Here is a 26,564-nt window from a genome sequence, read left to right on the forward strand (position 1 = left end):
CCGCAAACCCCTAAAGTAGCATGGCCATTCACACTTGTCCTCTTTAAAGTTTGGAGGGTTCACAGGGTGAGGAGCTAGAATGGTTAATTTCTCAGTTTTGCTGGAGTTAAGAAATCACTGAAACTTTAAAATGCAGCATTCCATTTTGTTAGACTCTTGGACTCTTCAGACAGTGGTAGGCAAAATGGTTTTTCCTGAGCACCCGAAATATATTACAGACAGTGGGCTGTTCGTCTTTAGACGGAGTGGGGGCAATAAGTAAGTAACCCTGTGACGGGAACATTCCCAGCATCTGGTGAGGCAGATGTGCTGTTGCCTGGATGTTGCAGCTGCATGGGGCAGGCCAGCCTAGGGCTCCCATGGGGGATTAGACCAACCAATCCTCTGTGGTCTGTCATTTGGGTCCCTTTACCCCATGGCTCCTCAGCACACCCCTCTCCGCCTTCTGCCTCCCCTCTTTGCACTCTGCATCCCACCTACCCATTTTGGTAACTCCCATCTTGCCAATCTTGTGTCAACCCCAAAGAGAACCCCTCAGCTTTTGAGCTTTGAGAAGACACAATATCCCATCTCTCCTGGAACCACCAGCACCTTGCTAGTCTTGGGAAGAACCAACTCTTTATCTCCTTCTTTTGGCCTTTCATTGTTTCTATGTCAAGCTTTTCCTGATAGGTCGAAACTGCCCTAGTCAGAGTGGGCGATTGTCTTGTGGTCTATTCAATCTCTCTTTTCAGCTCTACAATAAAAAGCTGAGAGTGACCTCATTCATTCAGAGACCTCAGGCTCAGAACACAAAGAATTCTTGGTGTAGGAGTGGGAGAAATACCTCTCACTTACTTCTGTGTGAAATAATAGATTGATAAAATTTTCTGTTGTATTGATATCATTTCTTTATTGTATGGATCAAACAACATCTTTGACTCCTTCCTGCTACCTTCCAATACATGAGAAACAGCTACATTCTTTCTTCTACCTTTCCAGTGTGGCTTTTACACATTTCTTATAAGATAGTGAAGACTTCTTTGACCCAGCCTGCTTCCTGCTCTCATAACCTCTGGTCGTGCTCCCTACCTGTGGCCCTTCTCCATTTTGGTGTATCATATAGTAAGGGTCTCTGCTCCTATGTTCCAGGAACTGGACTAAACTCTTCACACAAATGATAGAGTGTGTCTTTGCTGGTGCCCCAAAGGTGAAGGACTGTTTTTGTGCAAACAATCTTTGGATTTTCCTTTAATCTTCCCGAATTTGCTGTTGTGTCAGTTTGCCTACTACGTAGAGTCCAAATACCTTTAACACCCCACGGGCTCACATCAACTAACCTTCTAGATTGATCTAACTATTATTACCTCTAGGGCAAAGCCACTGAATGGCAGAGACTTCTCTGACTTCCCCTATATTTCCTTTTGATTACCCATGGTTTTGGTTTTTGTTTGTTTCTTTGTCTTATTTTACCTTTCATGCTTGTCTTCTGCTACTCCTTTCTCCTGAACGGTCTTTTTTCACCTTCTGTTCCATCCTTACCTGGGTGTGTCCTACCCATCCATTGGTAAACACTACTGGTTGCTCAGCATAAATTTTTTTCACCAAATATTGATTTTCTCTTCTTTCTTACCAATAGATCCCCAACCGTGTTTGTGTAGAAATGGGGCTCGTTAAAAATATTTCCATCCTCAGAGTCTCTTGCCTTCTGGGTTGGTCTTGTCATCCAGTTCAGACTGATACAGCAGGAGCAAAAGCTTATGAGGAGCACCTGTGACGCTTCTGCTTTCTTAATATAATAAGCACTGTTCCCCTTTTCTGTTCCCTTCTCTCTGCCTGGAATGTGGCTGCCATGCCCAGAGGTGAAGCAGCCATCTTGCAACCAGGAGGAAGAGAGTTATATATTAAGGATAGAAGAAAAGAAAAGCACAAAAGAGGCTATGGTTTTGGGTGACTTTCTTGAACAGCTTCACCTGTTCTGAACTGCATATATCCAGACTTTGTATTTCAAAGGAAAAATTGAATTCTCTCTGTGGTTAAGTCATTGAAATCAGGTTTCTACATTAGACAGATACAGTCCTGAAACACCGTCCTTCAAGGCTAAATTAAATACTACATAAATTATGAAAGCAACCACCATAGTCCAAATCTAACATGGAATAATGAAGTAACTTCCTAATTTCTCCTGCTTCCACAAAATCCAACAACATTCCTACTATATATTATCTATGCTGCAGCCAGAGCTAGACTCTAAAAATGCATACAAGGTCTTGTCATTCTCTGGTTAGCAATCCAATCATCTGATAATGTCCCCAAATCATGCTTAAAATAAAACCCAGTGTCCTTTTAAGTATGTTCTCCACAATTGGGGCCTTGCTATGTCATCCCCTACCACTCTCTCTCTCTCCTCTTTTCCCTTGGCATCCTTACAGTTCTGTGAATAATCCAAGTGTCTTCTATCACCAGATTACTTGCAGTTTTTCCTCTTTCTATCACTCCCCTAATTCCTTCTGGTCTCTACTTGAATATCAATCCTCAAAAAGACTTCCTTGATGAGTCCTTATAAATACCACACTGACCTATGCTCTTTCTGCCTGTACAATATTATTGTTCTCATAACACTTATCACTATTTATACATTATGCCACCAGACTCCCTGCCAAGTGCTGAGCCTGGTGTGGGGTTTAATCTCATGACCCTGAGATCATAACCTGAGCCAAAATCTTTTTTTTTTTTAAGATTTTTTTTTTTTAATTTGACAGACAGAGAGAGATCACAAGTAGTCAGAGAGGCAGGCAGAGAGAGAGGGAGAAGCAGGCTCCCCGCTGAGCAGAGAGCCCGATGTGGGGCTCGATCCCAGGACCCTGAGATCATGACCCGAGCCCAAGGCAGAGGCTTAAACCACTGAGCCACCCAGGTGCCCCATGACCTGAGCCAAAATCTTAACAGACTGAGCTACCCAGGTGCCCCTTTTATCTGCCTTTCTTATTAGAATGTAAGCTCTATAAATCAGTGACTTTGTCTGCTTTATCTACCACAATATCTCCAGCACTTAGAGTAGTATCTAACACATAGAAAGTGGTCAATAAATATTTATGGGATGAATATTGGAAAGAAGGAAGGAGGGAAGTAAGAAAGGAAGTAAGTCACAGATCTTGGTTGGGGATTTGAAACAGTTGTAAGTTCCTTAAGTAAGAGAAAATGAAGGACTGATTTAGGAGCTGCAATTCCTCTGAGGATGTTTTCCCAAGAATAAGTGACAATTACTTGAGATAACATCTTCCTGGATTCTTCCTTACATCAGAAGATGGTAAAAACACCTTGCTCTTGCCGTTGCTAGAGGGAGTAGTGTTAATGTTGCCACAGCAACGATACATCTTATGTAAAATCTCCAACTTGCTACAGATGTGGTAGCCAGTTTAAAGTTTTCTTGGAGATTCAAAAATACATGCTGTCTTCTAATTTTGCTTAACCAGTTGCTTATGGCTAATAACAAATGATACACATAGCGCTAAAACTGTTTTTGAACTTTGTCCCCTTGGGGGAAGACCAAAAGTACTTTGCCAGAAAAGTGTTCCAAATGTAAATGACTGGCATAAGCTCTAGTGCCATGGATCCAAGATTGTGAGGATGAGATTTGTAATACACTAAATAGAAAATAACTTGGTGTCTGTCGATGTGGTACGCCCTTGCTCTAGCTTCCTGTATCTCCCCTCTCTGCTCCCACCACTACTCCACAGGATGTCCTCCTGCTCTTCCAACACACCGTATTGCTTCCCTCTTTGGGGTCCTTAGCATCCTGTTTCCTCTGCCCAGTGACACACAGATGTTTTCACAGATTACTCATTTCTTTCCTTCACCTCTCTGCTCAGATAGTACTTTCTTGGGAAGTCTTCTTCGACCAACCACCCTAACATGCTCAACAATAGCAGCTGTCAGCTGTCCATATCCCTTTCCTTTCCATCCTCTGGTCTTCATGTTTTTCTTTATAACACTGTTTGCTACTCTTCATATGCATGTATTTATTGGCTTCCTTATTTGTCTCCTTCATGAGAATATACACTCCACGAGAGTAAGGACACCTTTTTGTTGAGTGTTTGTAAGTAACCTTCTATAGTAGATATGTAACCGTTTATTTATCCATTCAGCTGTTGACAGATATTGGGGTTGTATTCAGGTTGGGGTTGTGTTACAAAGCCGTTAAGAAAATTTGTGTACAGGTCTTTGTGTAGATGGGTGTTTTTGTTCTTTTTGGGTAAATAACCAAGAATGGCATTACTCTACCATTTAGTAAGATTGTTTAAATTAATAGAAAATAATCCAACTGTTTTCTAAAGTTATTCTAATAATTTATATGACCACTAGCAATATGTAAGTTCAAGTTGCTCCGAATCTTTGCCAACCCTTGGAATTCCAATATTCTTGATTTTAACCATTTGAATGGGTGTGTGTATCAATATTTTATTGTGGTTTTGATTTCTATTTCCTTGATGACTAATGCTCCAGGGCATATGTCCCTTCATGTGCTTATTATTTGTGTATATTCTTTCATGAAATGTCTCTTCATATGTTTTCCCCATTTTTATTGAGTTGTTTGTCTCCTACTCTCAATGTTTATTAAGAGTCAATGTAAGAGCAATTACATGAATGAAGTTCTTGTTGAAATGATATTCCTTGTATTCTTCAAATGTAGTTTCTTGCTAAGGAATATTTACCTCTTGTTATAACTAGTATGAGCTTTTCATTATGAGTTGGGAATTATATTCTCATATTATACCCAATTTTGAATTGGACAGAGGAATTTCAGTGCTGAATATAATGCTTAGTGAGGGAAATGATGTTACCCTAGATTTTTGATATGTGTGTTCACTTTCCTACATGTTTTTCTCATTTTCTATTAAGTGTCTTTGGCTTTACTATGCTTGTAATTAAGCAATTTCAAATTTCTTTTCAAAGTAAATGGCATATATCTCAGTTTCTTCATATTCAAGGGTGAATAATGTTGTTTCTCACCCAACACAAGGGAATGCTAGAAATTCCTCTAGTGCCCTGATGTTGTTAGAATGGTTTTGGTCTTCTTGGAATAGTTCAAGGTGACCTTTATATAAAACATGAGCACTAAAGTCATTATTTTCCTGTGTTTCTCTAAATAATTACTTTTAACCTTGAATAAACAATCCTTTATACTTAGAGCAGCATTTTTATGCCTTTATAAAAGTATGACATTGTTTTTTTCTTAATTTTTAATTTTTTATAAACATATATTTTTATCCCCAGGGGTACAGGTCTGTGAATCGCCAGGTTTACACATTTCACAGCACTCACCAGAGCACATACCCTCCCCAATGTCCATAACCCCATGACATTGTTTTCTAAAACACTGTATAAATGTGTTCTCCTTGAATTAATCTCTTTCTTTATAGATAAGATTTTGATGTAGGAGCCATGTCTTAAACATCTTTATGTTTCTCATAACCCTCGAAGATCTCCCTGTGCCTACTAAAATATTTAATACACGTTTCTTAAAGAAGTGTTAGGTGAAGGAGTAGAAGTCATTACTGACTTTTGGACACCAGGCATTCGTTTGTGCAGACAATTACCCACCCAGTCTGGAGCAGATCTATGTGAACTGCCTTCAGGATGTTGAAGAGAGAGAGACAGCTGGAAGGGACAACCATAATGTTCTCCAAAGGCAGTTGTATTTCAAGAACTAGCATGTCCACATAGTAGTCAGATGGATGAAACAATCAGGAAAGAGAAAATGTCAAGGAAATGCAGCTGCTCAGAAGCAAAGCGGGACAGGAGGAAGAGGTGATGTGGAAGAACAGAAGCTCCGAAGTCAGAGCCTCTACTACGCCCTGGTGTGGAATGCCGAGGGTTAATTTGCCATAATAAAATCAGCATGAATACTGCCAAAGCGGCCTGAGCAGACCCTCAAGTAAGTAATTAATTCTGGCTGCTTTCCGCTCTCTAGCTTTCATCATTCTTAATGTTACCTAATTGTAAAATTATTCTTCAAACCTTCTTAGTATAAAGGAAGAAAATGCCCAGATCTAGCCCGCTTTTCTTGAGGGCACGGGTGCCTCCTGCATCTTGGAGGAAGGACCCAAGATGCTGCTAATTAAGAGTGTATGAACACTTGAAAACTTCTGATCAACTTTCATAAAACAGCCTACAAAAGAGTTCTGGGAAAGCTGTATGATTTTCTGTGTGTACACAGAGCTACAAAACCCAGAGAAACATGGGGCTGAATCTACAGATTCTCTGGCCTTGACGGATCCTGAGATGGAGATCAACATAAAGGACAAGCATGTGACAAGGAGAGAGAAGTTCTTGCCCTGGCCTATAGTTTCTGCTGCCATTGAGAATAAGCAAAATCTTGGGGACCATTCCACCTCAAAATATGCTGAGGTTTTTAATGTCAAGAGTTTTAAATTCATGTCAGTACAGCCAAATAAATAAAATATTCACTTTTAAGGGGATCTCTTTATCCCTTGTGTCTTCTTCCTTGAAACATGATGGCTCTCCTGCAGACAAAAGGCATTTCTCTTTCCATGACCGCGGCAGGAGGGACCAAGCTGTCTTTTCCACTGTGATTACCTGCCTAGGCTGTGGGCCTTGGGGTCTCAGGGTAGCCTTGGCAACATAAGTGCAATACACTATTAAAATAATGACTATTTTCTTCAGTCTAGTTAAAAAATAGAAGGGACAGCCTTGGATGGCATTCTGGTCAGGGGGGAAATATCTCATGTGTCTCTGGGGTGAGATATAAAACTGAGGGCTTGACCTCTTTTGGCCATTAAAGACCTTCGGGTCCTCTCCTGTCTCTTTGTTCCTAAAAGAGTAGAGGTAGTGTTAATTCTGTGGCTGGCTAAATCCTAACCGGGGTAATTATACTGTCACCCTATATTCCCCTGGAGATTGAGTTAGAAAAGTTACTCTTTGATCATGCTCTTAAATCCTACTGCGCTGGGCTTTGTAACATGGCAGGTGAAGAATGGCTATTGGATTCCACATGCCTCCCTCTGCTGGGTGAGTGATGCTAATTCTATGTATGTATTCTGCTGAGTGCTTGGGGATCCTTCTGGGAGAAGCTGCTGCAGTAAGCATGAGCTATTATTAGTTGAGTCTCAAAAAAAGAAATTGTTGTTCTAGGCTATGTCCCTTTGATAAATTTTAGTTAAAGCTCCCAACTAATAATTATGAAAAGAATGGGGAAGATTGCTAGAAGTTTAGGGTTTCAGTTTATTTGTATATATGTATATGTGAATATGTGTATATGTGTATATATAGTATTATAATATATGTATACATATAATATGTATATGTAATGTATACATGTAATATATATACTATGTGTGGACACATATAGCATGTATAGAAATATTTATGTGTGTGTTTACATTTTTCTTTGACAGAGCTAAAAATAAGTTCTTTTACACATGCAACCCTTTTCATCATAAAGATCCCAATGACCTATTGGGTTACAGCTGTTTGTAACTGATGAACAACATCCCAGGCTGATGTGGCCAGTGAATTGTGGGTTTTGGAGGTGGCACCTAAGCTGGGAAACTTTCAGTGGTTTTGATTTAGAGCCAAAAATTATGGCTGGAGATACATTTAGAATTTTGGTGAGGGATTCATGGAGACACTGATTATAAACTGCAATGAAGCTTCCTAAATGCTAACTGATTAAACTATGAGAAGGAACCACCTAAGGATAAAGAGCGTACAGAGCTGAAGACGTGGTGAGAACTGAGGGCTCAAGTAAACTGTCTGGTTGAACGAGAATCCCACTTCTAACTCCAGTGTCATTTTGCACATCAAGCAACAGACACACTCACACGTATAATGCTCGGAGCAAACCTGAACATGACACGAGAGCTCATATTTTTCAGTCTCTCTCTGTGTCTCCTTTTCTTTTATTTATTTTTGGTAACTAAGTTCAAAGAAATAAGTTAGTACTTTCTATAATCCTCCATGGTATATCAATAAGGGACTTGATTTCTAAGTCAGAATATATAGCAAAAAAGAATAAAGCAGAACCCATTTGTAATCATTGAAAGATGGTAGGAGATCCCATTATGAAATTACATTTTTATATATAATTACATACCTGTGACGGTATAAATTCCTAAGTGTGGATGGCAAGAAAAGGAGGACTGGATGACTCTATTAAACTTTAAAGGTATTATTTTCCAGTGGTTAGGTAATTTTTTTAAGACTTATTTATTTATTTGAGAGAGAGTGTACAGCAGCAGGAGGGCCAGAGGGAGACAGAATCCTGAGCAGACTCCATGCTGAATGTAGAGCCTGATGCAGGACTTGATCTCCCCGTCCTCAGATCAGGACCTGAGCAGAAACCGAGACTCACACACTTAACTGGCACTACTCAAGTGCCCCAGTTTGATCATTTTTTTTCTTTTTCAGTTTTGCTGAAGACATAAGTTATATCTTATAACTATCAAGTGCTAAATAAAATTAATTAAAAACTAGACCTGAGGAGAAAATATAATCCCAACACATGACAACACTAGTACATTTTAGGAAAGAAAAACTTATTGTATTGAACTGTATCAAATATCAGTCATAAAAATTGGTAAAGGATTGGTTTATTCTGAATATAGTGTTTTGTTGAATAGGAAAAAAAAAAAAAAACACTGAAAAATTGCTCTGAATTGCTCAGATGGTGAAATGAACGTGAACTTGGAGGCTCCAAACAAAAATTTCAACAAAACCCTTCAACCTGACTTGCCCTTTGGTGATCAGGTAACCAATGTCCTTTGCACAGACCTGAGTTATGCTAAAGCTTCAGGAATCTATCCTCCTTGGGGCCTGGCACCCTGAGAAGGGACTAGTAGGACTGGGACAGAGACCTCAAGGGCCATGTGGAGTTAAGACTTTGGGGATCTGCATCTCCCTGTGCTTCTGGCAGTAAATAATAAACAAAATATCAAAGACATGATAAAATGATAATTAGATCTGTTATTCTATAGACTCTTATCTAAACTTCTATTATAAGAAGTCCCTTTTCAAATATCCCCTTAATCTTTGTCTGAAAATAGGTAAAAGAGCTAGATTTTAACAAGTACTTGTTATATCAAATATTGTTCCAGGAACTTTATGTGTATAACTCGTTTAAATCTCAGAATGAGCCTAGCAGGTGGATTACATATGTTATTATGCCCCGGATGCAAACAGTGGAGCACAGGGGAGGTAACTACTTTGTCCAAACTTAGACTCTAAATATAATTTCTGGAGTCAACATTTGACATTACCTTTTCACCCCAGAGCTATGTACTGCACTGTTATTCTAGAAATTGTGAGAATAAGAATGGTCTTTGAGATTTTTTTCCGAGATTCTGTGTCTTTATGTGTGAAACAAGTCCAATAATGTCAACTTCAGAATTGTGAGGATTGCATCTAAGCGTTTGAAACAGGATTAATTCCTTGTTGCTCTTAGGTGGGCAGGCCCTTGGGCACTAGGTAGGCCCCTGTTTTTAGCTGTAGAAACACTGTATCTGTATCTTTCTTCTTTTTGCAAAAATCAGCATGGACATAAAGTAATAGTTTAGGCTCCCAATCTGTTTTCTCCATCTTTTCCAGCCATGGTTACTATCAATTCAACAACCATGTTTTTGAAACAATAAAAACTAAACACAAGATCTGATCAGCTATTTTTTCAAGGTTCTGAACTTATTTATGGCATGTTGGAAAAAGGTAGAACATTAATTATGTTTTCATACCTAAAATGAATCACATTTATTGAAGATAATAATATTGGATGAAATTTAAAATAGTCCTGGAAAAATCTCAGCCACATGATCACCAGACTTTGAACAGATTTAGTATTCACTATGCAATGGGAGAGTATTCACTATGCAGTAGGAATGCCCTTACAGCAGGAATCAGACTTCCTCTTAGAGAGTACCTTTGTTGGAAAACTGCATGATAAGGGATCACAGAAAAAGTCAAAGCTACATAGGGCTCTCCACTTCCTTACATCCATTCACTCCAGTCCACTCTTTTTCAATTCCTGAGTTCTCAACTGTCAACCCCAAAGGATATCATTGGCCTCCTTATTACCAATCACAATGACAAATTTACATCTTTATTTTACCTGACCTCAAATATGACAAAATTGACCTTACTCATCTTTGATTTTTATCCTGATTTCCCCAGTAAGTTCTCTCTTTGGCCTTTGTTTCTAACCATGTTCCTTAACCTCTCTATATGGAGACTTCTCTTTTCTTCTCTTTTCCACCATCTAATATAGTAACGTGGCTTTAGTAGTCATTCCCAAAAACTATCCATATTTTTTAAAGGCCCTCAGACTGATATGTATAACTCTCTACTAGATGTCTACAACTGAGCTACTAAGTCTCACTTTTCTCTCCCTCTCCCTAACCCCTCATGTCAAATACATCACCAGATTTTATTTTTTCTACTCTGGCAATGGTTTTGTCTTAGTTTTATTCTTTATCATTGAATATAGTCCCTCCTTATCTTTTGCCTGGAATACAATAACAGCATTTTAATTATACCCTTTTTCAACCTTTGACACCATTCTCCATACTGTGGAAAGATGTCTTTCTCATATTTGGCGTAGATTGCCTTGTTGATGGTTCCCCATGAGTATGCCTCCAGTATTCATGCCTCCAGTATTCATGCCTTCGAGGGGTCATGATCTAACCTGAGTCGGGGGTTGGCCATGTGGCTTGCTTTGACTGATCATATATCAGCAGTTGGAGACTTGATGAGTGCTGGTATATCAGGACTTGTCCTCCAGAAGTCTCTCCTCTTGAATTCAGTCACCATGAAGTGGGGAGGATGGTCTAGAATTGGCCATTGGCAGAAGAAGGTCTACATCTTAGGGAAGGAGATGCTGCCACCAGCAGTCAGCACCAGGACCCTAGACATGGGCAAGGAGTCTTGGATTTCAGGCCTGGCTGAGCTCCCAGCTGAATGTATCTACCTGGGGGATGCCTGCTGACCCCACATGGAGACTAGCCGACAGACCCCCAGAATCATTACATATTCTAAACAGCTGTTATATTTAGCCATGAAATTGTGAAGAGCTTTGTTAGATAGTGATCAAAAACGGAAACACCACAGATAACCTTAGAATCCTTTGTTGGTCTCAAATTTCCTCTGGGTGAACTTGAGATTTGTTTACCATGTCTTGCCAGCCTTTCACATCAGGACACAAGCAGACTTGGCGTTCCCCCTCAGCTCCTGCCTCTTGTCTCACTGACTCCACCAACCACTCATCACTCCTTGTGGTGCTGACATGAAGGGCATCTTGCCTTTCTCCCGTGGTCAGCCTGTCACCTTTCAAACTGTTATTCTAACATCATCTTCTTTGTGACTTTTTCCAGCCATCTATGTTCCTATAGAACTTAGTACATGCATCTTCTTGATTGCACTCAACATATTTTAAACATTTGTTTTAGCTATATATTGCTTTATTGAATTGCTTCTCTGATTGAACGTCTCTGGCTTTGGTTTTGCTTTCACAGCCCAATTACTGTGGTTCTATTGAATCCTGTTCTCTCTGCCTGGTCACTCTTCTATGCTCTTCCTTCCACATTCCTTTGTTCACACTTCTGTCCTTCACACTCAACAGTTAAGCTCCCCCTTACACGTTCCTGCCTTGGGTCAACCTCTCTGAGCCTTGCAAGATGGTAGTAGATGCTACTTCAATGAGCTTCATTCATAGTGACTCTATTTACCCCAAAGCCAGTCCTTATCTCACCATCTCCAAAATGCCTTTATACCTTCCAGAAGAACCAAAATTCTTAGACACAGAGAGTGGGTCTTTCCTACCCTTGTGCTTAGAAGAAAGCCCACCACAGAATATACCTCAACAGATATTTGCTCCAACAAAGGAAGAAATGAAGGAATAAATAAATGCTTGTTCTTTATGTATCCACATGCATCCTGGACTTTTAAGGACAGTTATGTGTTCGAATGTTCTATGCCAGAGTCTCTGCATGCACAATTTCACTTGCCAAATTTCAGTTTGAAAAAATAAGATCCATATACCTATAAGAGCAAAGTATAGTGGCAATACTGCCTTTCTTTATTTGGACTTTTCACTTAACGTAGCCTAAACTTGCATTAACTTTTATTAGCAGCCATATTATACTGTTAGCTTATAATGAAATTGTGGTCAAATAAAATCCCCAGGTCTCTTTCACATGAACAATTGTCAAAACGTATAAACAAACTGGTTGAATTAATAGCTGGGAACAGCTAATAGGGAAACCCTATTGCTTAAAATGCAATTCTTTCCGGGCCAAATGTTCGCCCATCTTAACAGTAATTGCACAATGCATTTGCAGCTAAGGCCTCATTAAAACTTCATGCTCACCTGTGCTCCAGCAGCACTGAGGATGCATATGGGTTAGGGCACTGGCCAGGTGATTGCCTCCTGGGCTTGCCCAATTGTGAATTTCAGTTAGAGCCACAAAAGTCTGTGCCTTTGTGCCATGATTTATTATAGGGAGCTTGTATCCCAGGGGAGTTTAAGCAATTCAGAAGCAGCAGGAAGAGACAGGGAAGCAGGTGAGCAAAGAATTGAGTGACTGTTGGAGGTATTGTGACACCTTGTTAATTATTAACTCTGGCAGCAGGCTGTCAAGTTAACCGGAAGGGGAGGGTGGACCTAATTAAGTATCTAAACAGCATTTCTGAGGAGTAGACGTGGTCCAGAAATGGGTGCTTTCCCTGGAGTTGGGCACAAGAAAAGTCACACACACCTTGAGTCCTAGGGAACCTGCGGGTCATCCAGTAAGCCTTGTAATCTAAATTGTATGGACGTTGTGGTTAGACTTGCGGCATCGGCATCAGGCTGCATCGGTTAGAAGAGACGCTGTAGGCTTGATGACCCATTGCTAACTCAAGGGAAGGTGAACTGAACACAGGAGAAGGAAAAAAATAATTATTTGGACTACATTAGGGCATTTGCTAGAAGGACCATTTTGTTCTGTCACAGTCAGCGCCCTGTGATCTGATCAATTTTGTAAGGACTCAATATAAAGCAACTCTCTTCTGCAGGAAATATTGATGAAGGATGTGTGATATAAGGTAGAGGGCCTGAAGTGATCAAGGGGTAACATCTAGAGGTTGACCGAATAGAGAACACACTCCCTCGGAGGAGGCAGAGAAGGAAGGGTTCCCATGTGGCTGAGCAGAGAGACACGAGGGCTCGCCGACCAGATCTGCTACCGCTGCTGGGGTTCCTTCATAACTCGTTCCCATTCAGGGGGTCCCCTAACGTCACTTCACCCAATCCACACTTGTAGGATAAGGGTGATGTCTACGTCATAGAGTTCTCATGGAGAGTAAAGAAAGAACATAAATTAATTTTGCAGGACAAGTCTTTGCAGGAACTTGATCAACAACAGGTACCTTATCCACACCGGCCTTAAGCCAGATAGGAGCTAGCAAATATGATTTCTCAAGGACAAGTGGCATCAAGATATCCGGAGATCACTTACTACAGCAGTTCAAACTTTATATTTTCTAACACGTTTAACCATGTGCTAAGCTACCTTCCTGCACTGACTCTGAGCTGGGCTGCCTGGTGTGCTCTTCACAGCTTGAATGGGCCCTGCACAGAAACTCTGATGCAAAGGGTGTTTCCTAGATTTGTGCAGTGCACAGTCTGCACAACAGAACATCTACCTGGGCTGCCCCTCGCAGACTAAGTATTTGTAGATTTTTTTTTCTGTTTATGAAAGTGAACTATACCTACTATAGGAAACTCAAGAAGTATATAAAAGCCAAGTGACAAAAAAATTCAACTACTCATTAACAGTCCTACTTACAACGTTAACAGGTTGGTCTATTTCCTTCCAGATTTTTTTCTTTACATATTTATTTCTGGTTTTTTACAACCTCTATATTCTTTCTCCTGTTCTAATCTTAAGTTTTTTAAAAAATGGAACTAACTCTTTAATCATTAAAATTAGTAAGAGAATCTTTAGTGGCTCCCTTTGTAGGATGATAAATTTGGGTACCTCTCATTTCATCGTAGTCCTTAGTCCCTCAACTTTCTGACATAATCTCAAGTAGGAGAGTTAGTCACTCATAGGATTTTACATTATATATCTTCTTCTTAAGATTTGTTGCTTTGATTTTTACATGCCAGAAAATGACATTAAACTCTTAAAACAAGGAGGCATAAACCAAAGATTCACTACTGTGATAGGTTTGGAACTGACAAGGAGAGATTACTGAGTTAACAAAACAAAACAATATTTAAGAAGTTACTTGAGAAATTGGAGACCAGACTGGTATCTCTGAAGCCACAGGTGTCTGCTACATGCAGTGATAGTCAGAATTATGCAATCTGAGATAAAACTGGAGATTTATATCGGGATCGTATTGTTCATGTTTCCTTCTCACCAATAGTTACTAGTAAATGGTGCCTATTGGGGCTCAGCTATAAATACTCTTCTTTCTTTCATTTTTTTTTTTTTTTTAGGATTTTTATTTATTTGAGAGAGAGAGAGAAAGTGAGAGAGAGCGAGCACACAAACAAGGGGAGTGACAGAGAGATAAGCAGATTCTCCACAAAGCAGAGAGCCTGATGTTGGACTTGATCCCAGGACTCTGGGATCATGACCTGAGCCGAAGGCAGACGCTTAACTGACTGAGCCACTCAGGTGCCCTCAGCTGTAAATATTCTTAAAAATGCATTATTAAAGTGCTCTACAGGTGACAATGCCCATTTATGTATTGCCTGGCATTGAATTTCCATAATAACCTTTCAAAGTTAGGAATTATTGTATTCATTTTTACCTATGAGGACATTGAAGACCTGGGATGGCTCTTATTTTCCTGGGGCCCTTCAACTGGCAGCAGAACACCAGTTCCATGTCTGAGACTTCCTCAGACCTGGACGTTTCCAGGCGGGCATCCCACTTGCCTGTAAGAACATTAGTGAACTCAAGTTCGGGGTCAAGGTTGTGAGTGGCTTTCCATATGCAGGAAGAGTCATGATCTTTAATTGAAGAGATCACATGCCTTATCCATTCACTACAGGTCCCAAGTCTTATACTTCCTCTTAAAAGAAAGAGAGTCAGGTTATATAAATAACTGCAGAATACATTTATAGGCTTTTCTCAGTGTTACTTTTGAACTGCCTTGAACACATCTATACATAAATTCACTGTCTTTGCAGAAAAGCAACACATTAATACAGTGTTTTGAATTTTTTTCCTATTTAAGTTGTTAGAAGAATAAATGAGTCATTTGTTAAATTTATAGAGTGGGGCTCCACGGAGCACATTTACCTCAAAGTCTGGTATGATTCCAAAGGGTTTAAAAAATAATTAAAAATATATCTGACTCTGTCACCACAACTGTCTTCCTTCTATCCTGTACATAGTACATGTATATATATTTTATATTTATATTTATTTTATATTTATATTTATATTTATATAAAATGTTTAAGATATGCATTATATATAATTATATATAATATTATTTATATACTATATATTTTACATATTTGCTATATATATATACAGACATATATATATATATATATACACATACATATATATATTGCTGACACTAGAGCAGGTTTTGAAAGGTCCAGGTTAACCCTGATGTAATTTGCTGCAACCTTCAGAGCTCTGTATATGCACTGTATATGCAGTGATAATATTGTTACCTTTTTTTTCTATGTTTGAGCCTTGATCAAAGTCTTTTCTAAAGGATAAGAAGCAAATAGTTAGGGGCGACTGGGTGGCTCACTGGTCAAGTGTCTGCCTTTGGCTGAGGTTGAGATCCCAGGGTCCTAGGATTGAGCCCCACATCATCGAGCCCCATCCTGGGGCTCAGAAGGGACTCTGCTTCTCCCTCTCGCCGTCTCTCCCCCTACTCATGCTCTCTCTCTCTCTGTATCTCTCTGTCTCAAATAAAGAAATAAAATCCTTTAAAAATTGTTTAAAAATGTATTAAAAAAAAGAAGCAAATACTTCAGAAATGGGTACTTTTTAAAAAACTACCCTTTCACTAAAGACTTACGATTAAAAAAACCCAAAAACTTCTCTATGAAAAGGATATGAGTAATGGTATTTCAATTCAAAGCAAGAAATTTAAAAATACGACAGGTAATTGTGAGAGATCTGTTATCCCTTTCCATGTTTTATAACTGGTAATCTACCTTAATTTAGGGTTGCGCCTCGAGTCCAGGCTTTCTACTATATTAATTGATTTTAAGATCTATTTTCTATTGATCCTGTCAGTGTGGCTCCAACTTGAGAAACAAGAAGTGGAAATTTAGGTCTTTGAGCCTTTCCAGAATGTTTTTTGATCTTCTGATATTATAGGTGATGAAAGTCACCTACTATCATTGCTTTTTCAGTAGGAGGTAAAATTTAATGTATAATGGGAAGTGTTTACTGAAACTGAAGATTTTGTTAGGTTAAGAAATGTTTGCTGCTGAGAGTGGTGATATTTTATTTTTTAAAAGATTTTATTTATTTAGTTGACAGAGAGGAAGTCAGTGAGAGAGGGAACACAAGCAGGGGGAGTGGCAAAGGGAGAACAGTCCTCCCCCGCTGAGCAGGGAGCCTGATACAGGGCCCGATCCCAGGACCCCGGGGTCATGACCTGAGCCAAAGGCAGACACTTAACGACTGAGCCACCCAGGCACCCCAATATTTTAAAGGAGCTAAACTATTATAAAATGTTGTACTTTCAAACCAATCTGGAATACAAGAGTAAGTTTTTCAAATAAACCACAGTAAAATGTATTTTGTTCCATTACCTACATAATCTGTAACTGGACCTTTATGATTTATAGGAGTAAAAATATTCCTACATTTTCTTTACGGTCACTCTTTAGGTTTGCCTTTACCACATGTTAGGCAATGAGCTTAGTGCTTTTTATAAATTACCCCCTAGAAATCTCACCATTTCTCTGGAAAGCCAGTCCTGTTTTCCCCATTTTGCAGATGAAAAGACTGAGCCTCTGACCAGTTAAATAATGGACCTCAAATCATGCAACCAGTGTATGGCAAGGCTGGCATTTGAATCCAATTTTGTCTGGCTCAAAAATCTGCTTTTGGTTACTTCTCTCTCTTTTACTTTTCTCTCTTTCCTATTGTTTCTAATTCCCCAAGAGTTGAGTTAACCTTATGAAAGCCTTTAGCTTCAGCAAGTTAGTTAAGTAAATCCTGTTGTTACTTACCATGCCCCAACCAGAAGTGCTTATCTTGAGATCAATCAGCGCGAGGACTCTGGCTCAGAGCATGAAGGGAGCCCTGGGGAGAAATCAGAGGGTGTGTTAACATGCACTTAATGTAAGTACCACATTTACATAGCCACTGATTACATTTACATTCCCTCATCTGTCCATTCCAGCTCTACCCAATCGCATGGCAAGTCTAGTAAACACAAGAAGAGAGGAATGCATAAAAGAATCCACCCAATGTCATTGCTATAACTAAACCCTCTTTTGTAATTTGCAAAAAAGAAAAAGAAGAAAAAGTAGGGTACGAATCCTCCCGTCTGTCTTCAATGTCTTATTTTGAGCTCTGCGGATGCCGTATGTTTATATTCCGAGGGTAAAAACTCATTTGGCTGTTAGTTAATCAAGTTGAATGGCTAGGAATAGCCCCTGCTTGTGACATGTCCTCGAATAATGAAAACCAATGACAGACCACACTAAAGGGAACGCTGGAACCCTTTTTAGGGAACCGGGATAGTGTATTCCAGTGGAATGGATATGCAGGTAGCATTGTGACAGGTCCAGGTGTGAATCAGACCCTTGCCTCTTTGGACAAATTATGATCTGTTGACAGCCTCGGTTTATGATCTGCAAAGAGATGACAGTGCCCACCCCCCACCTGCCCAGCAAATGGGAAAAGACAAAGAGTGTAGCGGGCCCAGCACCGAGTACAGTGGACAAAATGCCAGTTAAGCCAGGGGAGTGAAGACCTCTCCTGCCAAGGTGTACAATGATAGAGATGGCTTTTATGTCCTTGATCTCACAGTGCCCTCATTTTCCCATGATTGGGATCAGGCTCTTTAGTATTTATCTCCTTGTTAATTGAATGACTAGTTCTGGATAATGGATAATTCTCAATTTTCTATTTTTAGAAAGTGTATAAATATCTAAATTAGATTTAGGCAAAGTGAGCTGCCGTATTTGATGTGCCAAGGACATAATTAGGTTGTTCCGTTTACCTACGCATTCACAAGCAAACTTTACCTCATTAATCTGTAAAGGACTTTGATGAACCTTTGAACTAGATAAAAATATGCCAGTCATGGCGAAGTTCTACTCTGTTCTTTGAGAACTTTCAAAGGACTGAAAGTGACTAATATATTTGGTTTTATAATATCATCTGCGAGCTCTGATCACGCCACTCTCAAATCTTCAGAGGATTCTCACTGTCTCGGAGTCAAATAAAAGACATTAAGGTGAGCTTAAAAAGAAAAAAAAAAATCCAAAAAAAAAGAGAAAAAAGCCCTCCTTGTGCCAGGAGCCAGAAGAGCCATGATCTGGTTCTGGTTCTTTCCTTTACCCTTAGTGATTGTGCAGACGTCTGAATCTCAGCCTCCTCACCTGGGAAGTAAGGATAATAATCATAGGGTCAGAGAGGGTCTTGAAAGCCAGCAGATGTGGCCACATTGGAGAATTCTGAGAGTAGGTCTGGTTGTCAAGCAAGGCTCCTGGAAGCCCCAAAGCACCTGGCTGGTGCACCTGCCCTGCATTTCCTCCCTCTGCCCCCCATGCGCACTCCAACTTTGAAGCTCCCTGTTCCCATTCTTCAAACCTTCCATGTCTTGCTTTACTGTCTCAGGGCCTTTACTGAAATTCTTTCTCAGTACAAGAATGCCCCATGCTCTCCAGGAACTCACCTATCAAGGTCCTGGAGCCATAAACAACTATCATAAATCCATCACCCACGAGCCCTGAGAGGAGGAACCTCTGCCCTCCTGGCCACTGCAGCAGTAGGCATGCTATTTATGGGACTTTTCCCATGCTGCCTTGTTCTATATTAGCACACCCAAATCTTTTATTTAACTGATGAGCCATTTGTGGTTCTCTGGATTTCTACCCTCTGTCTCACAGAGAATTCAGCCTTCTTCTTATGCCTCCAGTTCTGTCCTCTCTGGCCTCCTCTGAGGTCTGCCTCCACCACAAGTCCCTTTCCCTTAAGGAGCTCAGATCCTAAGCCTACAAACACGCACCGGTATCCCCACCCTAACACAATGTCTGGCTGCCTTCCTTTCCTGGTCACGTTTAGGACAAGGGAGAACAATGTGGCCTTCATTGCTCACCTCCTCACTCTCTGTGCCAATCATGATCTCAGCCCATAATGCTCTGCAGAAAGGGTTCTGTGCCATTTCTGCACCTAAGCCCACTGATACCTTGGCCTGATTGTTCTCCCTCCAATTAATTCTAAATCCCTCTGCTAATTACTTCTTTTTCAGAGTACTTCTTACTGTTACCTTGCAGAAAACTTTTGTCTACAAAGAATAGACATTCTCAAAAAAGAAACTCAACAAATGGCTCAACAATATACATGTAAAATTATTCAACCTTCCTAGAAAGCAAAGAAAAATAACTTACAGTGAAATCTATTTTTTCACTTTTCTTATTGGTGAAGTTTTAAAAAAAATCAAAATAATTGTGTTTAGGGCTACATAAATGCATTTGATAAGCAGTGGGTTATATAAATTGATACAATCTTTTAGAAATCCTATGAAATAACTCATGCATAGTTTTAAATCAATTAAATTTTAGTAATTATAGTCATTTATTATTGCATTAATGTTTATGATAGCTAAAACTGGGTAACAATTCTGACAAGAGAAAATTAGCACACATCTGTACAATGGAATACCATGCAACCACTAAAAGGATGGTGACCAAATACATTTATCGACATGACAATATTTTATAATGTAAATTTAAGTGAAAAAAATTATGAAATGGCATGTAAAAAAGTTCTCAGTGTAAAATGAATTGACGCCAATTGAGCCAGGAACCCTCCTACACTGTTGGTGGGAATGCAAGCTGGTGCAGCCACTCTGGAAAACAGCATGGAGGTTCCTCAAAATGTTGAAAATAGAACTGCCCTATGACCCAGCAATTGCACTACTGGGTATTTACCCTAAAGATACAAACGTAGTGATCCAAAGGGGCACGTGCACCCGAATGTTTATAGCAGCAATGTCCACAATAGCCAAACTATGGAAAGAACCTAGATGTCCATCAACAGATGAATGGATCAAGAAGATGTGGTATATATACACAATGGAATACTATGCAGCCATCAAAAGAAATGAAATCTTGCCATTTGCGACAACATGGATGGAACTAGAGCGTATCATGCTTAGTGAAATAAGTCAAGAGGAGAAAGACAACTATCATATAATCTCCCTGATATGAGGAAGTAGTGATGCAACATGGGGGCTTAAGTGGGTAAGAGAAGAATCCATGAAACAAGATGGGATAGGGAGGGAGACAAACCATAAGTGACTCTTAATCTCACGAAACAAACTGTGGGTTGCTGGGAGGAGGGGGATTGGGAGAAGGGGGGTAGGGTTATGGACATTGGGGAGGGTATGTGCTTTTGGGTAAATTGGAAGGGGAGGTGAACCATGAGAGACTATGGACTCCGAAAAACAATCTGAGGGGAGTGAAGTGGTGGAGGAGTGGGAGGTTGGGGTACCAGGTGGTGGGTATTATAGAGGGCACGGCTTGCATGGAGCACTGGGTGTGGTGAAAAAATAATGAATACTGTTTTTCTGAAAATAAATAAATTGGAAAAAAAAATGAATTGACGCAGGAACTATTTACTGAGCGCCTACTATATTAGAAGAATATACAGAAAACATTAGTAATGCTGAAGACCTCTAGGTACTAAAAATAATTTTCAGGTTTTCTACAATGGATACACATTCCTTCTACAACAACATTACAATTTTTTGAAATACTAATGTCTTTAGAATAAATATCCAATCCTTCAATGTCCTGGTTCAGCCCATCGCCCATGGGTCCATTTGACATCTACAATCTATTTTTGTTTGTTCGGTCAGCCCCCTGAATTTCTTAATATAATATCCAGATCATGGAACCTTTTTGCTCTATCTTTTCACGACCAAATTCCACATAATCTCCTTCGTAGAGGTCTACAGGGAAACCATCTTCCCCATCCCTGAGCTCACATATCCCTCCAGTTCTGCCTCTCTTCCTCCCATGACTGGATTGGATGATCCCTGAGGACAGAGTCAAAACCCACAGCATTTCTGTAGGCTTTCTTCCCACAGGACAGTGCCTTCCCTGGTCTCTCGAATCAGTAAGGTCCTAAATGAGTTCTCGCTGAATGAATTGACAAATGCATGCCTTGAAGGTGGTATCCTACTCTACTTTGCGTCTTCTACATCAGTATTCAGATAGGGTTAGGATTCTTCTGAAGATGAAAATGTGCAAGAAATGCTTACAAGGAACTGATGTTCAGATGCTCAGCTTCCATTCGTATGCACTCCCCACGCTGAGAAGGCATGTGTGGGATAGAGGTGCCCTGCTGGGGGGCCTGTCCCAACTCTTCTACCTTAACTGCCTTCTCCCACTTTACTAAACAAATAAAGTGTTATTCTCACACATCCTCTCACTATAATTCATCGCCTCAAGACGTATGAGTCTCCTGAGTATCAAAGAAAATGATAGTTTGAATTTTTTCATGTAATCCCATCACGTTTCCATCCACCACTCCCCATCTCCAACCTACAGAGTCCCTTGAAAGCAGTGGTTTCTTGTTTCATAAAGTGACAAATCATGGCCAGGCTCTTTGCTATATCTATCTGCCTCTTCATCATTTGATCTTTCCCTCTATTTTGTAATTAGAGTACAGCAGGGAGATGGTTGTCATGGGCTATGTATTAGTACATTCCTTTGAACTGTAAAGTGAAATCATGTATTTTCAGGCAGAAGGGGAGTCCAACTTGATTGGTGCCTTTGACAAAAAGGGCTGGTTTTCCTTTACTTTATATAATAAACATTCTCCTAAACTCACTGAGCTAAACGAGACTCTCCGAATGCTGACAAAGAAAAAGCAACAACAACAACAACAACAACAAAAAAAACCTAACAAACCAAACCAAGCCAAACACACTTTTAAAGCATCTCATAAAAAAAAAAAAAATTGTTGTTTTAGCAAAGGACTTTTGAAATGAAACGCAGCTCTGTGTTAAATCTTTCTTAGTCTATTGGGTATAAATAGCAGAATATTTAGTGCAACATGTTTTCAAGTGAAAAAGTAACATATGTAATTAATGATCATTTGATAAGTCTTGAAAAAGCCTTTAAGTGTCCTTCCTGGAAACTGAAAAAGGATGTGTTGAGTATCTAGGAAAAGGTAAAAAAAAGTTCTTCTGCTAATCATGTGTTTTCTAATATTTCGTTTTCCACGGAACTGAAGGAGATCCTAAACAAGATCTCAGCTCATCCTGAAAATGTTTGATCACAGATCACTTTGTGATATATTCGGCACACCACTCAGAGTCCACAGGATCAAGTGACAGTGATGAGACAGAGTTTCCCTCCTACTCTGCTTATTTATATCAACAAATGTTTACAGCCTTGCATCTGCAAAATGAAATTGAAAATGGATTTAATGCTAATTGTATCTAATATTAGCAATAATAAAAGCTTTTATGAAGTTCAGCTTTTGTTTTTTAGTAATTATCAAGATGTGTCCCATAACAATGTCGATGATAAGTCAGCGCAGAAGAATACTTTAGTACGTGCGGGGTGGGCGCCTGGGTGGCTCAGTGGGTTAAAGCCTCTGCCTTCAGCTCAGGTCATGATCTCAGGGTCCTGGGATCAAGTCCTGCATCAGGCTCTCTGTTCAGCAGGGAGCCTGCTTCCTCCTCTCTCTCTCTGCCTGCCTCTCTGCCTACTAGTGATCTCTGTATGTCAAATAAGTAAATAAGATCTATAAATTAAATATAAATAAAAAATTTAAAAAAATACATTAGTCTGTGGATCCTGATGGCCAGGTGAAACACAAATAAGAAAATGACCTTTAATTTACATATCTATTTGAGTGGCAGAGATGGATGGTTAAGTATAGTGGAAATGGGTTCAAGAAGAAAAAGGAACACTGTAAAATTGTTGGCCCACGTAGAGCTTGTTACCTTTTTTGATTGATGAGGATGGGGAGCAGATTGCTCCGGTATGTACCTTCAACCCGATATGTCACAAAAAGTGGTACAATCATGTTATTTGAAAATGTCAATAGTTTACAATTACCAAAAATTAACCATTTTCAATGATTTGAGTTTATGATTAGAAATGTAGATATCAATGTAAAAAACTGTGTGACGCAGACCTATGTTTTCCAGATTTCTCAGCGGGGAGGAGGTGAGCTGAGAAAGTTGAAAACAGCTGCCCTATAAAACAGAGTGCCCTGCACTTTGTTGGTGCTCAATAAATGTTTGGGATAGATTAAATCTAAAACAATAATTAACAGAAGGTGTAAACCACTGATGTTATCTTTTCAAAATCCTGTACAGATGGAGTGTAATTCTTGGCTAATTTCCTCTTGATAAAGAATCTGGTCCACTGGTCATGGGGATGAGAACAGAAGTGACGTCCCTGTTTTTACCTCCTGCACAGTTCATATGCTTCTCCTGGTTTAATTTAAAAATAGAAAAGTAAATTCCCTTCAAAATTTATCATCCTTTAGACTATAAATAACGACTTTGGCCAATTTATCTATATATCAGAAGCTTTTGCTGTTCACTTTCAAATGTTTTCCAACATAGTAACTAGAATAAAAGCAAATAAGCATTGTGCCAAAGAGAAAAGTTTGACATGGGACATTGGCCAGGAAACCCTTGTTCACTTGTGGCTCATGGTCCACACTTCTACAATTGTCAACCTCTGATATACTCTTTGTAGAGAAGGACACAACATCTCATTTTGTACAGAAGATGCTCTGATCATGGCATTCTCTGTATAAATTATGGTAACAAATTCTGCTGACCTGGGTTCATTATTAACATCTTTGTTAGAAAAAAAGGACATATTAGTTTTGGTCTATTAAGTTTTTTCAACATTTTCAGAAAATTGGGATGAATGTTCAAGTAAGGTTTTTGTGTGACTGGATCTTATGAGAGCCCATGTCCTCCCACTGCCCCCCTTGATTCCTCCATTCTACCAGCACTCCCCTCTTACAGCTCTTTAAACATACCTTTCCTCTGCAGAACGACTTCCTCCATGGTCATGAGGTTCACTCCTTCCTACATTCAGCCCTCTGCCCAAAAGTCATCTTCTGCAAGAGAGCTTCCCTGACTGCCCTGCCCAAAATAACACCCTCCCCATCACTCTATGTAGTAGTTTATTATTAATAATTATGTTGACTGTCCCAGGCAGAAGCAGTTGGTTATACTATTCACAGTACGTATTAGCTGACTTTCCTTTTTATATAATTTCCTTGAAGACAAGGGCTTTGCTTTGCTTACTTAGAGCATCACCAGGCACATGGTGAGCCTTTAATAAATATTGATTGAATAATAATAAAATTAACATTAATACCAAGAATTGTTCTATGTTATTATTTTTGACAACATGAATTTTAAAGATTTTTAGTACATACTGGCAAGCTGTTTCCCAGAAAAATTTTTTGTCTTCTACAACAGTCTATGGTAACTTTAATAATATAATATCAAATATTAAAATACATTAATATCATTACTAATTTGATAGTTCTAGTGTACATCTCCATAATGACTAGGAAGAATGAATTTCTTACATTTATTAGCCACTTGTATTTCTTTTTTCAATTTTTTTAAAGATTTTATTTGTTAATTTGTCAGGGAGAGAGGAAGGGAGAGCACAAGCAGGGGGAGCAGCAGACAGAAGGAGAAGCAGGCTCCCTGCTGAGCAGAGAGACTGATGCAGGACTCGATTCCAGGACCCCGGGATCATGACCTGAGCCAAAGGTAGACACTTAATCAACTGAGCCACCCAGGCATCCCAAGGTCATTTGTATTTCTTTTATGATTTTATTTCTGTGATTTTTGCTTATTTTTCTAATCAATATTTATTGTATGCTTATTATATGATTTGCAAAATAGAGGGTAAAGCTAATAATTATAGGTTATTGTCTCTATACCCCAGACCTTTATTTTGTCAGTGAAGAGACCATATTACGTAGGGAATAATAAACATGAAAAAAAGTTTAGAAGATAGTTTCATTGGGAAGAAATTAAGAAAAAAAGATTTAAAAATTTTGAAGGAACAAGATTGGAACAAATCTGCACAAAATCCTAAGTAACAAGATTTTGTTACTGAGACATACAGCTTTTAAAATATACATACATTGTTTCCTAATTGATTCTGCTACATCTGCATCGTGGATGGGAAAGTAGCGGAGATTTTAAAAGAGAAACCCTTCCGCTCCCACTGACTATAAAAAGAGAGTAGTACAGAAAAGAGCCAACTACAACCTGTCCGTGAATTAAAACCACCTATACCAAATGGTAGCTCTGTTCACTGAGTTGAAGTTAAAATGCTGTCGTGTGGTGTTATTTCGTAAAAAGAACTCTGAAAACGGAGTTCCGCCTTTCCATAGCTCTCCCTAGGGGTGAGCTTCCAACAGAAATATGGTCCCAAGAGAAAGACTTGGTAAAGCTGCTCATTGTCTCACATCTTTGCGGCTTGAGGTCTGGCTTCCAACCCTAACACAGACCTCCAGCTACTCCACTGTTCTGGGAGCCTTCCTCCTCCCGGAACCACATGGCCATTCCTGAAACCCAGTTCTGAGTCTCTAATATTATCAGTCAGGTGGCAAAACTAAAGTACAACACCCAGACTGGGAGGAAAACTAGGCGAAGAGAGGTAGAGAGAAAGGAAAAGCAGGGGGAAGACATTTGCCCCAAAGTCTCTGCTGTGAATGTTTGCAAATCTGGCCCCTTACACCTGTGATCCAAGGCTGCCCCTTGAGGCAGGATAGAGCCCAAAGTGGGAGATAAAGAAAGCTAAAGCTGAAGAGAGACTGTTGGGATTTCTCCGAGGGGAAATGGTTCTGGTCCTTGTAAACATTCTATTTGCATGGAAGAAACAGGCCAAAGAGGAAAAAGTCACACTTAGGAGACACCACCTTTATCTCTTTGAAAAGTTGTGCCAGTATGAAGTTCTAGGGTTTGAGCTATTCAGAATGCAACTTTTTCTCCTTGGGGGTAGGGTGCATGACCCTGACTCCTCCTTGGGAGGATTGAGGAGAACAAGAGGCACTCAATGAGCTTTTTCTGGAGGTCAGTGTTCACCATTTTGATGAGAGATAAAGATGGCATAAGGCAGTACAGAACGATAATAGGAAGGTTTGCTGTTGTCTTAAGTGAGGTGAGAATACTCACTGCAAATTTAAGTCTAAAGCTCAGAGAGATACTATTTACTGCAAAAGGGTAACACTTGAAATGGAGCCATCTGGGGATTGATTAGCCTGAAATTTTAGGAACATCAAAGGAAACTGAAAGCTAAATGAGAAAACATGAATTCTCTTTAGAATTAAGAAATTTAGGGAAATAAGAACTATACATCA

Source organism: Neovison vison, chromosome 1 (assembly GCF_020171115.1).
Source record: "Neovison vison isolate M4711 chromosome 1, ASM_NN_V1, whole genome shotgun sequence".
In the NCBI taxonomy this organism is placed as follows: domain Eukaryota; kingdom Metazoa; phylum Chordata; class Mammalia; order Carnivora; family Mustelidae; genus Neogale; species Neogale vison.